Here is a 15,375-nt window from a genome sequence, read left to right as displayed (position 1 = left end):
GATGGGGCAGAAGATTTTTGAGCTTAAAATAAGACTTGGTTGGGATGATGTTTAATTATTACAATTCTATATCGTAGGGTTATTCTTTTTCAATCACAACTGCCACATTTCTGTTCTAGGTAGGATTACGATATTGCTATTATTGGCAAGGTCTAATTTTGTCAATAGTATAATTTATATATACTATATACACAGCAATTTTACCTGTGTTTACTTGGAAGTAAGCTCCATTTGTTTCAGTGCAACTTTGAAGTACTTATGCTTAAGATTGTAGACTTAGTCTACACTAACACACACATTAAAAAAAATGCAATACAAAATATAGAACTCCAGAACATTTTTCTTCTTCCTAACAAAACTATTACTTCATAATTTAGATATTGTGAAACTAATGAGCAAATGGGTTTTTAAGGGACCAATCCTACCGGGATAGGCGGCCACCTCCAAACTCAGAGGCGACCACCTATCCAATGCAGGGCAGGAGGAGCACGGAGGGGATCATTCCCTCCATGCTTCAGCCACCCTGCATTTGCAGCTAGACAGCCAATTTTGGCTGTCTAGCCACAGGAAGGCAGAGTAGGGGAAGCAAGTGCCAGACAACACTTTGGATGTGTCGTATTAGTATTTCTGCCTTCCCTGCCCCGGAATGCCCCCAGAACACCCTGTTTTTGCCTCTCTGCGCTCTTCTTCCGAGCGTGGAGTGTGGGGTCATTCTGAACTGCCTGCGAGGCAGCGCGGGAGCGGGAGAAAGTTGGTTTCCGGAAACTGACGTATCCTATGGCCGTCTAGCCAATGACTAGCGGCCACAGGATTGCTCCCTAAGTCAGTAAAATGTATATTCTGTTTTCACGTTAATCTTGCTATTTCCCTACAGAATATATGTCATTAATTTCATTTGACTCATTTGTCAAAAAGCTAGCCTAAGCATCTCTGTTGTGCAACTGCAAAAAACATAAATCCAGAAGCTAAAATGTTACCTGTGTGAACCAGGAAATCCTTCTTTGTATAGTGAGGGATGAGAAGAGGTCAGGAAGGGTTTTATACAGGGCTATATCCAATATCTTTTTTGCCAGTGGAATGAACACCGCTGGTGGATCAAATTTCCCCTCCTCCCTGCAGCCCCCACTTGCCCCCCATATGTGCTCCAGAGGGTTGGGGGATCCTCTGAAGCAGATTTGGGATGTGTGTAGTGGGAGGCTACAGGGGAAAGAAGGAGACGGGAATCTTCCATTAAGAACATAGGAAGAGCCATGCTGGATCAGACCAAGGGTCCATCAAGTCCAGCATTCTATTCACACAGTGGCCGGCCAGCTGTCAACAGGAGACCCACAAGCAGGACAGGAGTGCAGCAGCAGCAGCACCCCCCCCGCCCATGTTCCCCAGCAACTGGTGTACATAGGCTTACAGCCTCTGATTACTAGAGGTAGCATAGAGGCATCAGGACTAGTAGCCATTGATAGCCTTCTCCAGGAATTTGTCTAACCCGCTTTTAAAGCTATCCAAATTGGTGGCCATCACTGTGTCTTGTCATAGCGAATTCCATAGTTAAACTATGCGCTGTGTGAAGAAGTCCTTCCTTTTATCTGTCCGGAATCTCCCACCAATCAGCTTCATGGGATGACCCTGGGTTCTAGTATTCTGAGAGAGGGAGAAAAATGTCTTCCTAGCCACAATCTCCACATCATGCATAATTTTGTAAACCTCTATCATGTCTTCCCTTGTTGTTGTTGTTCAGTCATTCAGTCGTGTCTGACTCTTCGTGACCCCATGGACCATAGCACGCCAGGCCTTCCTGTCCTTACTGGCCTTTTTTTGAAGCTAAACAATTCCAGCTGTTATAATCTTCCATCATAGAGGAGATGCTTCAGCCTCTTGATCATTTTAATTGCCATTTTCTGCACTTTTTCCAGCTCTACAATATCTTTTTTTAGGTGACCAGAAGCGTACTCTGTATTCTAAGTATGGTTATACCATAGATTTATATAAGGGCAGTATGGTGTTGTTGTTTTTCTCAATTCCTTCTCTAATTATGCCTAACATGGAGTTAGCCTTTTTTTTTTTACAACAGCTGCACACTGGGTTGACATTTTCATCGAGCTGTCCACCACAACCCCAAGATCTCTTTCTTGGTCAGTCACCACTAGTTCAGATCCCAGCAGGTTATCCTCAAAGTTGGGAGGTTTTGCCCCAGTATGCATCACTTTACACTCGCTTACATTAAACCGCATTTGCCTTTTAGATGCCCATTCTCCCAGTTTGGAGAGATCCTTTTGGAGCTCCTCACAATCCCTTTTTGTTTTAACCACCCTAAGTAATTTGGTGACATTGACAAATATGGCCACTTCACTGCTTGCTCCTAGTTCCAGATCATTTATGAACAAGTTGAAAAGCATTGGTCTCAATACAGATCCCGGTGGGACCCCACTACTCACATCCCTCCATCTACCATTTATTCCTACTCTCTGCTTTCTGTTCTGTAACCAGTTACTGATCCATAAGAGGACCTGTCCTCTTATTCCATGATTGCTAAGTTTGCTCAGGAATCTTTGGTGAAGAACTTTTGCAAAAGCCTTTTGGAAGTCCAAGTAAACAATGTGTACCCTGTCTACATGGTTACTGACACTTTCAAAGAACTCTAAAAGTTTGGTGAGACAGGACTTACCTTTGTGGAAGCCATGTTGATTCTTTTTCAGCAGGACCTGTCCTTCTATATGCTTGCTAATTTTATATTTAATAATCCTTTCAGCCAATTTACCCAGAACAGACGTTAGCTAACCCACCTGTAGTTTCCTGGATTCTCCCCTGGATCGCTTTTTAAAAATGGGTGTTACGTTGGCCATCTCTGGTAAAGAGGCTGATCTCCGGGACATGTTGCATATTTTGGTTAGAAGATCAGCAATTTCCTATTGAGTTCTGGAAAGTGCAATCCTATGGGGATAGTTGGCTACCTCTGAACTCAGAGGCGACCGGCTATCTGATGCAGGGCAGGCAGAGCACAGACGGGATCTTCTCAATGTTCCAGTTGCTCTGCATTTGCTGCTACACGGCTGATTTCAGCTGTCTAGCTGGGACGGCTCTGAGTGAAGGGGGGAGGCTGGATGGTGCATACTGGTGCATCCGCCGTCCCTACCCCACCCCCAGGAACACCCCCCCTTTCCCCCCGCTCCGCGCTGCTCTTCGAAGCACGGAGCTGAGAACAATCCGCACCACCTATGAGGAGAAGGGGAGGCAGCTTTTTGGGAACCAACCTCAGAGCGCTGGCTCTGAGGTTGGTTCCCCCAAACCAAAAAAACCTATGGCCATCCATCCACTGTCTAACGGCCATAGGACTGCGCCCTTAATAACTCTAAAATGGACACCATCTGGGCCTGGTGATTTATTTACTTTCAGTTTGTCAATGAGGTTGAGAACTTCATCTTTTGTCACCACTATTTGCCTCAGTTCCTCAGACTCCCTTTCTGAAAACTGTTCTGTCCTATATCTTCTGCAGTGAAGACAGATGAGAAGAATTCATTCAGCTTCTCTTCAGTCTCCTTTTCTTCCTTTAGTACTGCTTTAACTCCTTTGTCATCCAGTGGTCCAACTGCCTCCCTAGCAGGTTTCCTGCTTCTGATATATTTAAAGAATTTTTTATTGTTGGCTTTGAAGTTGTTAGCGATATGCTTTTCAAAATGCTTTTTTGCAGCTCTTATTGTCTGATTGCATCTCCTTTATGCAAGCTTGTGCTTCCTTTTGTTTTCCTCATTTGGACAAAACTTCCATTATTTGAAGGAAACCCTCTTTTCTCTAATAGCTCCCTTGACACTGTTCATCAAGGAAGTCTGCTCGTCCAACCTTGAATTTAGTCCAGAGAGATTTGCAGTGTAATGTGGCCTGCCACAAAGACAACACAGTTTCCAAACAGCCCAGTCCTTGGAGTCTTTGGGCAAGCAAATAAATATGTTCAATTGAGCATAAATGCTGCTGTGCCAGTGATGTGAGGTAACAAGGCTTGTGCCAGCATATCAGGTTGGTTTACTCCCATTGATGTGGCAAGTCACTATTGTCAATTGTAACAGGTCAAACTATTACATGGCAGAAAAGTTGGGGGAGAGCTGGCATGGCTACAGGAGGACTGTTCCAAAAAGGCCTTTCTTCCTTGGCAAACCAACACACTCTTCTAGACTTGAATAGGCGTGCACAGCTATTGGATTGGGTTTTTCTATGATGGGCTGACCTACATCCATTGCACCCTTATTGCACTCTTTCTAACTTTAAACAGACATCTGTTGGGGGAATTGGGAGGCAGCCCATTGAGATACTAGGTAAACAGCTCCAGAAGAAGAAATATACCCATCTTCAGCCTCTTTGTGTGAAAGCACTTTTTAAGGTGACACTGAAATCCTAAGCATATTTACTCAGGCAAGACTTACTGAGTTTTTCCAGTTGAAAAAAAGCCCTCAGGGGAAATGTCACCCATCTTTTCCCCCTTGTGTCTTCATATCAAGGATCTGTAAGCACAAAAAGCATATTAGAGACGCAGAGCAGATTTATCCTGCATTTGTTCTGAAAGCATGAAAATATAAATATTACCCTTGTTCCAAAAGCACAGTCCCTTCCGTAACTTACAGGCACAACTTACAGGCCAAGACACAATGGGCCAGTTCACACATTATGGCGGCAAATCATGGGTTAATTTGCCAGAATGTATGTTGCTTGTGAGCCGGTTCTGGTTTTTGTAAACAACCTCCGATCAGTGCAATCAGAAGTTGTCAGCAGGACATCTGAACCCGGACTGCTGGGTTTAGGGGCTAAACAACCCAGCAGTTAAGTCAAAAATAAACCATGAATTAACTGCTGGGTTGTTTAGCCCCTAAACAATCCATTGGCCTGGGTTCTGATGTCATGCTTACAACCTCCAATCCCTTATCGGAGGTTGTTTACAAAAACCAGAACCAGCTCACATGTGGCACGTGTCCACACAAATCGTGGGCTAGAACCCATGATTTGATGTGGTGACATGTGAACTGGGTCAGTATTAACTATCCCATACCTTTAAGGAGGATGCCTGCCTGTTCCAGAAACTGACGGGGAAATTATATATCAAAAAGGGTAAAGTGTGTAGTTTTAATTCAGAAAAAAAACCCTTGCCCTGCATAACAAACGTTTGGGAAATATTTTAATAAGCTTACCTGAGGACATAAGGATACATTTTCCTTTGGGAAGGGGCTAATGCAGGGTTGAGGACCAAATATCGCAGGCCAAATTCAGTATCGGAGGACCTGCAGGCCAAATTCAATATCGGAGAAACTCTTGGGCACCGTATTCTATGGGTGGGCTGGGCCCCAAATACAAAAAACACCGGCCTCTTGTAGCTTAAAGCTCTTACCACCCGTCACAGCCTTGGTTGGAGGAAAGTGGCTGGGACCAGGGGAAGGGGGTGTAGCGGTCTGGAAAATCCCGGGTGGGCAGATTGCGACCCTGGGCCCAAGGTTCCCCACCCCTGAGCTAATGTGTTTCTGCGAATGCTTTGTGGGATAGGTAGGGCCTGAAGTCATGTGGTTCAGTATTCAGTCAATGCATTTAATATGAATGGGAAATTGCGATTTGTATTGGTGATATTACAGCGGTGCACAAATGGTCTCTTGAAATTCTCCACCTTGCTTGTTGGCAGAGAACTTTGGGAGGCAATTTCGCCAAATTTCTCCAGGGGGAAGAGAAATTCTCAACAGTTTCTTCCAGAGAGGGCTCCCCATGGGCAGGGCTTGTAGCACAGCTTCTTTCTTTTTCGGTAAGGGTTTTGGGGGTTTCTGTGCTGCAACATCGTCAATTGTCTTGGCAGGCTGGCCCCGGTTTGCATCCACTGCGATGCAGGTGGGGGCAGCGCTGTGTCCAGATCCAGGGATGTGGTGGAGTTAGTGCTTTGTCAAAATCAATTTCCTGGAAGTTTTCTTCCCCCATTAAAGGGGTTTCCATTGTTCTGCCTCATTCTTAGGGTGTTTTATAATTATTTTTGTAGTGTTTTTGAGCTTACCTAGTCATAGCTAGCTTCCGCTGGGCAGAAAACAACAGAATGACATTTAATAGGGATAAATGCCAAGTTCTGCACCTAGGAAAAAGAAACCAAATGCACAGTTACAAGATGGGGGATACTTGGTTCAACAACACTACAAGCGAGAAGGATCTTGGAATTATTGTCAATCACAAGCTGAATATGAGCCAACAACATGATGTGGCTGCAAAAAAGGCAAATGCTAATTTGGGCTGCATTAATAGAAGCATAGCTTCCAAATCCCGGGAAGTACTAGTTCCCCTTAGGCCTCATCTGGAGTACTGCGTCCAGTTCTGGGCACCACACTTTAAGAAGGATGCAGACAAACTGGAGAGGGTTCAGAGGATGGCAACAAAGATGATGATCAGGGGACTGGAAACAAAGCCCTATGAAGAGAGACTGAAAGAACTGGGCATGTTTAGCCTTGAGAAGAGAAGACTGAGGGGAGACATGATAGCGCTTCAAGTACTTGAAAAGTTGTCACAGAGAGGAAGGCCAGGATCTCTTCTTGATCATCCCAGAGTGCAGGACACGGAATAATGGGCTCAAGTTACAGGAAGCCAGATTCCAGCTGAACATCAGGAAAAACGTCCTGACTGTTAGAGCACTACAAAAATGGAACCTAGCTGATATAGGACATTGAACAGAGGCTTCGACTTGGAAATGGAAGACTTAGATTCAAAGTCCATCTCTGTTGTTTTTCTCAGCCTTTTTATTCCCCCGAGTATAAAAATGAGAACAGTGAACTTCTTCACATCACTCTTGGAAGTGTGAACAAGATAAAAAAGATGGTAAAGCAGCACTTTGAGAATTAGGAAGTGCTAGGGAAATTATAAACAGTAATAATATAATGAGAACAATTCTTGTTCTTGAAAGGTTGCCTGACAATCTGAGCCTACAGGGCTGTGTATAAACTAGTCTGTGTCTAAAATCGCCTCCTTCGATATATTTTTCTGCCTGAACGTCAGGCTGGTGTGTAAAAATGATCAACTCAAGGGCAAAAACATCAGTCTTTGAAGCTGAGCGTTTGTTTTTTTTAAAACCCACACAATAAGCTGCACACAAAGCCACAATGAATGAGGGAAAGTCTGGCCTATTCAAATCCACAGCCTTGCTTAGACAGAAAAGGGTAACAGCAGTGCTGAAGTTCTATTGCTGCAGTTAGCATCAAAATGTCTGGGTCACAGTTGACTACCTTTGAAAGGTCTGCTCTCAGCAAGCACGGTGCAAAGCAATTTTTTTTTTTGACAGACAGTCATTTTGTCATTCTGCACAGGCGTCTGGTTATTAAAGTACCCTTCGATAACTTGGGTTTTACAAGATAAAAAAATTATAGCTAAAAGGTAAGAGATTATAAGAAGGAGAAAGGGACAAAAGAAACCATTCACACATTTCTTGAAGCCTGATTAATCCAGCCCTGTGGATCAATGTGAAGGCCTTGGCGGCTGTCCTGTCTTTTCATCGCCTCCCTGCTCCAAACTTAGGATATCGTATAGGTGTAGCAAGGTGGAGTGGCGTAGGTATGCCAGGAACCACTGTCATTGCAATTTATTGCCATTCTTATGCAGTCATTCTGTGGAAAGAAAGGGGGTGCAGAATGGAATGTGCTCTATTCTAGAGGCATTTTGGTCACCAGCAGGGCTGGCGTCAAGGGTCGGCATAGACAAGCACCTGCCAAGAGCCCACACCTTATCAGTGGGCCCACTGAAAAGAGCCTTCTTAATCTGCCCCTCCTCTTCAGCACTGCAACCTGCAGGTTGACCCACCTCTCACTCTGGCCTAGAGGGACTGAGCAAAAAAGCAAGCAAGCAAGCAAACTAAGAGCAGTGGTGAGAAGGACTAGCAGTAGCTGCCACTGCCTGCTTGCTCACTGGCTCTCTGGTTGGCAAGCAAGCAGAAAGGATGAGGAAGAGGAGCGGCAGCAGAAGCTGATGACAGTGGCAGCAAGGGAATGGGCTGGCTGAGTGGGGGGGCAGGGGCGTTGTGGCCATATGGCCCCATGGAGGCTGGTGGCTCCTATTTCAGTGGGGCAGAGAATCTGCTCTAGGTTTCAGTCAGAACCAGTCTGAACTCTAAAGTAACTATTCATGTGGGGGATAGGGTTCAGCACTTTGGATATCTCCTTTAGAGTTCTGACTGAAACCCAGAGCAGATTCACTGTCCCATGAAATAGGAGCCTCCAGCTTCCACTGGTACTGCCTGAGGGACACCCAAAACCTGGAGCCAGTACTGGACTCCAGAATGCCAGTTATGTCAACACAAACCTGATATGCAGTAATAATTCATTATTTTGCTTCAAGCCAGTCATAACACAGTCAAAACGTATCTGCCCTCTTTGGCTCACAAAGGTTGCTGCAAAGATATGTTTGACATGCCACCCCAAAGCAACGTGTTCCTTTAGGACTGGGGTGCTAAACCGAAGTCAGAAGGACAGCAAAGACTGAAAACACTTTGCATAGTGGAGCACCCGGAGTAACAAGGTCAAAACAGGGCTTCCTGCTCTGGGTTAGAAATCACTTTTCACCATACACTAAAATGAACCCTGCAGGCAGGAAAATGACACCTCCTCTGGAAGCTATTGGTCAGAGCTACTGCTTCATATTGTGCGGTAAGGTTGGCCTAGCATTTTACAAGCAGTGCTTAAAACGTTACTTCTACCATAGTTACAGAGCACTCCTATACTTTACAGGGCACATTGTTTGTTACTTTCTACTTAACTGCTAATTCACCTCAGTTGCGATTGTAGTAAGTCTCCGTGTTGGCATATGTTAAAAAAAAGCCCTTCATGGTAAGGTAACTGCTTAAAAAAAGATATGTAACATATTGTCAGTTTGAGCACTGCCATGTCATTTTCCTAGCAATGTCATTTGCTCTTTTCGTTATCACTTGAAAATATACCTCATCAAAAGGTTTGCCACCGAAGACATATTTGGCGTTATAAAATATAAACATAGAACAGAATAATGTTTTTGCTTCTATGTTGTTGGTTTATCATTTGACTATATTTTATCTTGTTCTGTTTTGTTTTGTTTTATATTGTAGGCTTCCCCGAGTGAATATTTTGCCTAGAATGGTGAGGTATAAATTTTATGCTGACAATATTGTGGAAGTAAAGTATTATGTTCTTCATCAGAATGTTACATTAACAGTTCAATCCTATACAAGTCTATCCAGAATTAGGTCCCATTGAACTCAATGGGGCTTACTTCAGAGTAGATATGCTTAGGATCATACTGTAAGGCTGCAATTCTAATTAAACCTACTAGTGAGTAAGCCCCATTGAATATAGTGGGACTTACATCTGAGTAGCATGCATAGGCTTTCACTGCACAAAAATAGGAAATTAGATGAATCAGTGATACGGGTTTTCTGGAAAATGCTCTCATGCTCTAAATTGATTAGTTTTTATCTTAGGCCATTTCATTCATTCACTTATCAATTAAAAATTACCCACTTTTCATTATAAAATAATCCCAAAGCAGAGTACAAAATCAACAAGGCTCTCAGAGAGGCTTACAATATGAACAATAATATGTTATTACAGCAGTAGACTATTTAAAGAGGTGGGAAAGATGACAATTTGCTTCTTCTTCCTCTCTTGCTCACAGGGTGTATACCCTGGGCTTCCAGAATTTAGAGGTGCCAAGAAAATGATAACTCAGGTCCTGGTTTACTTGCACGGAGATTGTATTGACTACTTACAGCACACAGGTGTACCCAATCATTGGATCAGACAAAGGCTCTGAACCCAGAGCTGTGGTGCAAGATGGGTTTTATTATTCAGGCATAGCAGTGAGGCAGTATAACAGGTGCAAGCGTTAATTAGAGTTCATCTTCAGCTTTCCCAACATAGCCTCGCAGCGCGTGGTAACATATTTGGCAGAAGCAAGACTATCATTATATTCCCAGCACAGACACCTGTAGTTTAAGATAAACATGTCTTCACTTCCCAGGCACATCTGAGACTCTGATAAGATAAAGGGTACCAGAGCTTGTGAGCATGGAATGTGATGAGGCAGCCATATCAACCTAAGACTCATCTTTCAAGCCAAGAGGCCCACCTGCAAGAGAATTACAACTAATAGTGAACCAAAGCAGCTAGCATTATGGATCTCTAAGCCTCTCTAAACTGCCATTAGCTTGCCAGGGGCCTTACACAGGGCAGTTGCTTCTCATAGCATCTGGGAGGAGAGGAGGACCCCAGTCTCAGCTTCGTGATGTAGCAGCAGGTAGAGAAAGCAGGAATGGCAGTTCACCTCACTGGCTTCTTCCTCTCCTCACTGAGGAGTTGGTTCTAATTTAGATCTGATTTATCATGTTTCACTTATAGTGAGCACAACTAAAACAAAGACAACGCTCTGTTAATTTTGCATGCTGTACATGCAAATTTATTGGTTTAAGTTCTTCCTTAAATTCCAGCAAAAAGTTACTTTCTTGCAAATTATATTGTCATTGCATATTTAATCAAAACAAATGTTTAGCATCGTACAGTCATGGAAAAGTTTGCATTTGCATTATAGTACAATTTCTTAAGAATTAAGGAAGATACATTTTCCCATGTGAAATCAGGTATGGGTCGTCCGTCCTCCGTCCTCCATCTCTCTCTCTCTCTCTCTCTCTCTCTCTCTCTCTCTCTCTCTCTCTCACACACACACACACACACACACACACACACACACACAGGTTCAGTGAGGGGGATAAGCTTTTATTCACGAGCTTCTCAAACTCAACTTTACATTAGGTTGATCTCAGTTACAGAATAGCAGTTGCTAAATGGGTCACTTGGTGGAGCTAGATTATTCTCCAAACAGAATGTGTTTTCACAGCAGACTGACTGCCTAAGAAATCAATGGCAGGGCTGAAGGGTTGGTAAAAGGACTTTCACAGCAGATTTCAAAGATGCAATTCAGAAATAGCTTGATAGCACTGGCAGGGGGTGGGGAAGAGGCTGGTTCTCTCCTTGCCCTGATGCTCTTCCTGAGGAGAAGGGAATGCAACAGCCTCCCAGTGGCCCTGGATCTATCTGCAGAACCAAAGGAGAGCACACTCTGGCCCAGCTAGGTTCTGTGCATGTATGTTTGGTTTGGGGTGGGGGTTATATGCATTTGTATTGTGTTGTAAGCCACCTTGAGGATCTTTTGACTGGAAAGCAAGTTATAAATAGTCAAAACTAAATAAATAAAGCATGAAGGAAAATACCTAGAATGGAGAAAATTAAATAAACATTATGGAAGAATTAGAGTTTAAAATATTTTTAGGGAGCAATCCTAGGCCACTAGTCAGCAGCTAGACGGCCATAGGATTCCCTGAGAACTGACCTCCCCCACCCCCTGCGCTGCCTCACAGACAGCTCAGAACAGCTCCGTGCTCGGAAGAGGAGTGTGGAGCAGTGAAAACGGGGTCCCTGGGGGCACTCTGGGGCGGGGAAGGTGGAAATGCCAGTTTGACACATCCTATGTGTCATCCGGCAGCCACCTTTCCCACTCCGCCTTTCCATGGCTAAACAGCCGAAGCTGGCTGTCTAGCCGCAAATGCAGGGTGGCTGAAGCACAGAGGGGACGATCCCCTCCATGCTTCTCCTGCCTGGCATTGGACAGGCGGTTGCCTCTGAGTTCGGAAGTGGCCGCCGATCCCGATAGTATTGTGCCCTCTATCACCTTGTTTTATCCCCCTGCCCCCACCACTGGTTATGAGGAACTCCTTCAGTTCTGTGGTAGGAAAGAGAGTGCTTCTGCATCAATATGGTTGATGGTGAGCTCTTCCTGCCTGCTTGGACCTTCTGCCTGGCATACTATATGGTTTGTGGTAGAGCTGAGATTTGAGACCTGTTATTTGTTTATTTAAATAATTGTTTACCCCACATCTTTAGCCTAAAATGGCTCCCAGAGCTGCTTACCCTAAAAAGGCTCCCAGAGTGGATCAATAAAAAAGACAGCCCTGAATGTCTGCCATCCAGTCACTAAACTTGAAAATTAAACCCTCAATTCCAACTATGTTTTGCTTTAAGTGGATAAATGGTTCATTGAAATTACTTTTTCAGAAAAGATGCTTTAAAATTTTCTAGTTTGACTCCCATTTAAATTGATAGCGACAATCCAATTGTTTGCAATGGGAAGCTTTGTGTCCTTGGTTGTTTATTTGGACTTCCTATGTTTTAAACACTCCAAGTAGACCGAATGTTTAAACTGTAGCAAATAATAACAAGAACACTCTAGTATTTCGTATTCAAAATATATAAAACTCAGCTTCTGCAGTTCTTTGCTTAGTTCATATTGTTTCGATTTTATTTTAGTATGTTTGCTGCATATCTTCCCTCCCAGTTTCATGTCACCTGAACAATTGTGACCACCTGGGTGACAATCAGATTCAATTCTTGTCAGCTAGAGGGCTTTAAAAGGGAATGGGTTTTATTTATTCTACTTGTACAAGGAAAAGTTGCATTGCTATGGGAATATTAATGCATATTTGTTCCATCTTTTTTTTTACTTTCTCACACTGAATAAAGTAAAACAAACAAAAAAAGCTTTGATTTAGTAATAGCACTGTGTTAATCTGCAGGCCCTCATTTCATGTGACACTTTAATTGACTTGTGAGAGTGAGGAATCAAGTCCTTGTTCTCCCTCTTCCCTTTTATGCTGCCCACCCCAGGTTATTATCATAAACAAATGCCGCCTATTCATGCACACCTCTTCATTCAGGTTAAAAGGCAGAGACAGTTAATCAGTCAGCAAATCCCTAGTCTCTTCATATTCAGTCAGTTCCAAAGGCAGCTCAGTTAAACTTGGCACTTGGGTGGTTCACAAGAGAACATCCAGGCATGCACAAATTAATCAAACAAATCAGCTTTGAAGGGTTTTAGGCTGCAATCCTGTACACACTTTCCTTGAACTCAGTGGGATTCACTTCTTAGTAGACATTAATAGGATTGTACAGTTAAAATATTACGAAAAATAAGCATAATCAGAAATTAAGTATATTGTCGTTTCTGGCAATAGCACATAGGTTTTGAGTAATAATTACTGTATATGTGGGATCTGCAACAAAATGTTGCAGTATGGCTTACTCCTGTTCAGGATTCCAGCCAGCCATGCTCTCCAGTCCATCTCCACTCCCCCAGTTTTCCATTTTTCCTTGCAAGAGACATTCAGAGCATTTCTACACGTGGCTTTTATTGCACAATCGTGATTGCCACTCATGGATGTTAGCTGGTCCTTTACATGATGTCATCAACCTCTAGAGCATCTCCCGCACTTTTTGAGCTGAATCCCGCTTTTAAAAAGATCAGAGATCAGATGAAATAAAAATTTAACCCGAAATATTGGCAGCCACTAGATGATGCTGTTTCATTGAACACTATAGAGCATTGCCAAGAAGGGAAGTTTTCAATTCCCAATCATGTGCTCACTGTCTACTGAACCCATCCTGATCCTGCAAAGAAAATGGAAGCAAAACCTGCGGTAAGGCTGCAGGATTTTTCCTTAATGTAGAGACGTCCTCAGTATTCTATGACCACGGAGTATGCTCAGCCCTCATTGGGCTGGTGTGTGTGTGTGTGTGTGTGTGTGGGGGGGGGTTGTCCCCTGTGGTGGTGATTATGATGATGATGTTGTAAAGTTTTTTGTATTCCTGCAAACTTTGGGGCTCCCCAGAGCATGCTGGTATTTCCCTCTTATTTCTCGGTGGTCCCACAATCCTGTCAGCACTCACTAGCTAAGTTTGCTATTAGAGGGATCTATGAAACATAAATGTGGATATGTATGCTCAGATTTGGCATACAGACAGATGCTGCTATAAGACCTCTGAAAGGTTTGAGGATATAAATGTAGATTTGAGCATCTAGGATGAGCTAGACATGGTTTATGGTTTTGGAATGAGGTGCCTTTTTAGAATCAGAACATAAACTGACCATTAGGGTCTGTCTGTATGGGAGCTTCCCATATTTATGGTTTGTGCTTTAGCAATCCCAGGGGGAAAAAAAAAACCAATTTGACAGAGGGTTTCTTGTGCACCTTCATATAGATTGTGGGCATGTGCACACTGCCAGAATTCTTTGCATCTGCTGTGCAACCTGGACAGCCTTGAACAGTTTGTGCAAAGCTGTTGTGTTGCTTTTGACTTTCAGGAGCACAAGATATAAACACAACCAAGAGCAAAATAAATGAAAGAAATATTCCTCTGAGCAGAAGGGAGTTTAGCCTCTGGCATTTACGCATAATGGCAACTAAGAGCACAATCCTGTTTTCAATGGGGCTTTCCCCCAGGAAAAGTGTGTACAGGATTGCAGGCTAAACTAGAAATTGTTCTAGTGCAAGAATGGAGAGAATTTCAGAGTCTTTCTCTTCCTTCCTCTCTGCTTGAATTTTTTAAAGCCATGGTGAGTCAACTGGGACTTCTCACTGCACAAGGTGGTAGTATTGCAATTGTGAAGACACCTCTGAAGTGTGGGCTCAGTCAGTGGAGGTTGGTGGCTTTAATGTCAGTGGGGTGGTGAATCACCTTGGATAGCTCCTTTAGAGTTCAGACTGGTTCTTACTGAAACCTGGAGCAGATTCACCGCCCCACTAACATTGGAGCCACCGGCCTCCACTGGTTTCGGTTAATGTGCCCTGCCTCATTTTGTCCTCCCTCCCCACCCATACCAGTGGCTGTTCCTGCAGGGGGATGAGGCTTTAAGTGCTGATTTCCTCTCATTTTGTTTTCATTTTTAATAGCAAAATAATGCCATTTTGCTATTTTTTCAAATGAAAACATGAGGGGAAATTAGTAATAAATCTCATCCCTAAAGGAACAGAAACCAACGCTGACTATAAGATCCATAAGGGCACCGGAGAAAAAGTGATAGAGGCAATTCATCATCATAACAACGAGAACCAATAAAATGGGCAGGAACTGTAAGCAGGCAGTTTTTAATTAAAGGCACAGGGGCATCAATAGCACTTTTCCTGTCCATGGTTTGCTAGACCCAATCCTGAAAAGGATGTTGTTCAGTCTGAGCACCTGATACTAAATCCTTATTTTTTCATGATTTTTTTCTTTCTGAGCAAAAGTAAATTGTGTCAAAAATCTTGTGCAGAACCCCTTCCCATTTCTTTATTCTTTTATATTTATAATGACACTCATATCCTGCCTTTTCTCCAAAGAGCTCAAGGTAGCGGTCATAATTCTCCCCACCCACCCCCCGCAAACACACACACACACACACACACACACACTCATTTTATCCTTACAAAAACCCTAAGAAGTAGGATAGACTGAAAGACTGTGACTGAGCTGGATATTTGAAACTGGGTCTCATCCATTCTAGTCGGACACTATCCTATGGAAAAAAAGCACCGTCTTTCAT

Source organism: Heloderma suspectum, chromosome 5, assembly GCF_057233095.1.
Source record: "Heloderma suspectum isolate Gila_16-S chromosome 5, 16-S_ref, whole genome shotgun sequence".
Taxonomy (NCBI): domain Eukaryota; kingdom Metazoa; phylum Chordata; class Lepidosauria; order Squamata; family Helodermatidae; genus Heloderma; species Heloderma suspectum.
This window is presented reverse-complemented; position numbering follows the sequence as displayed.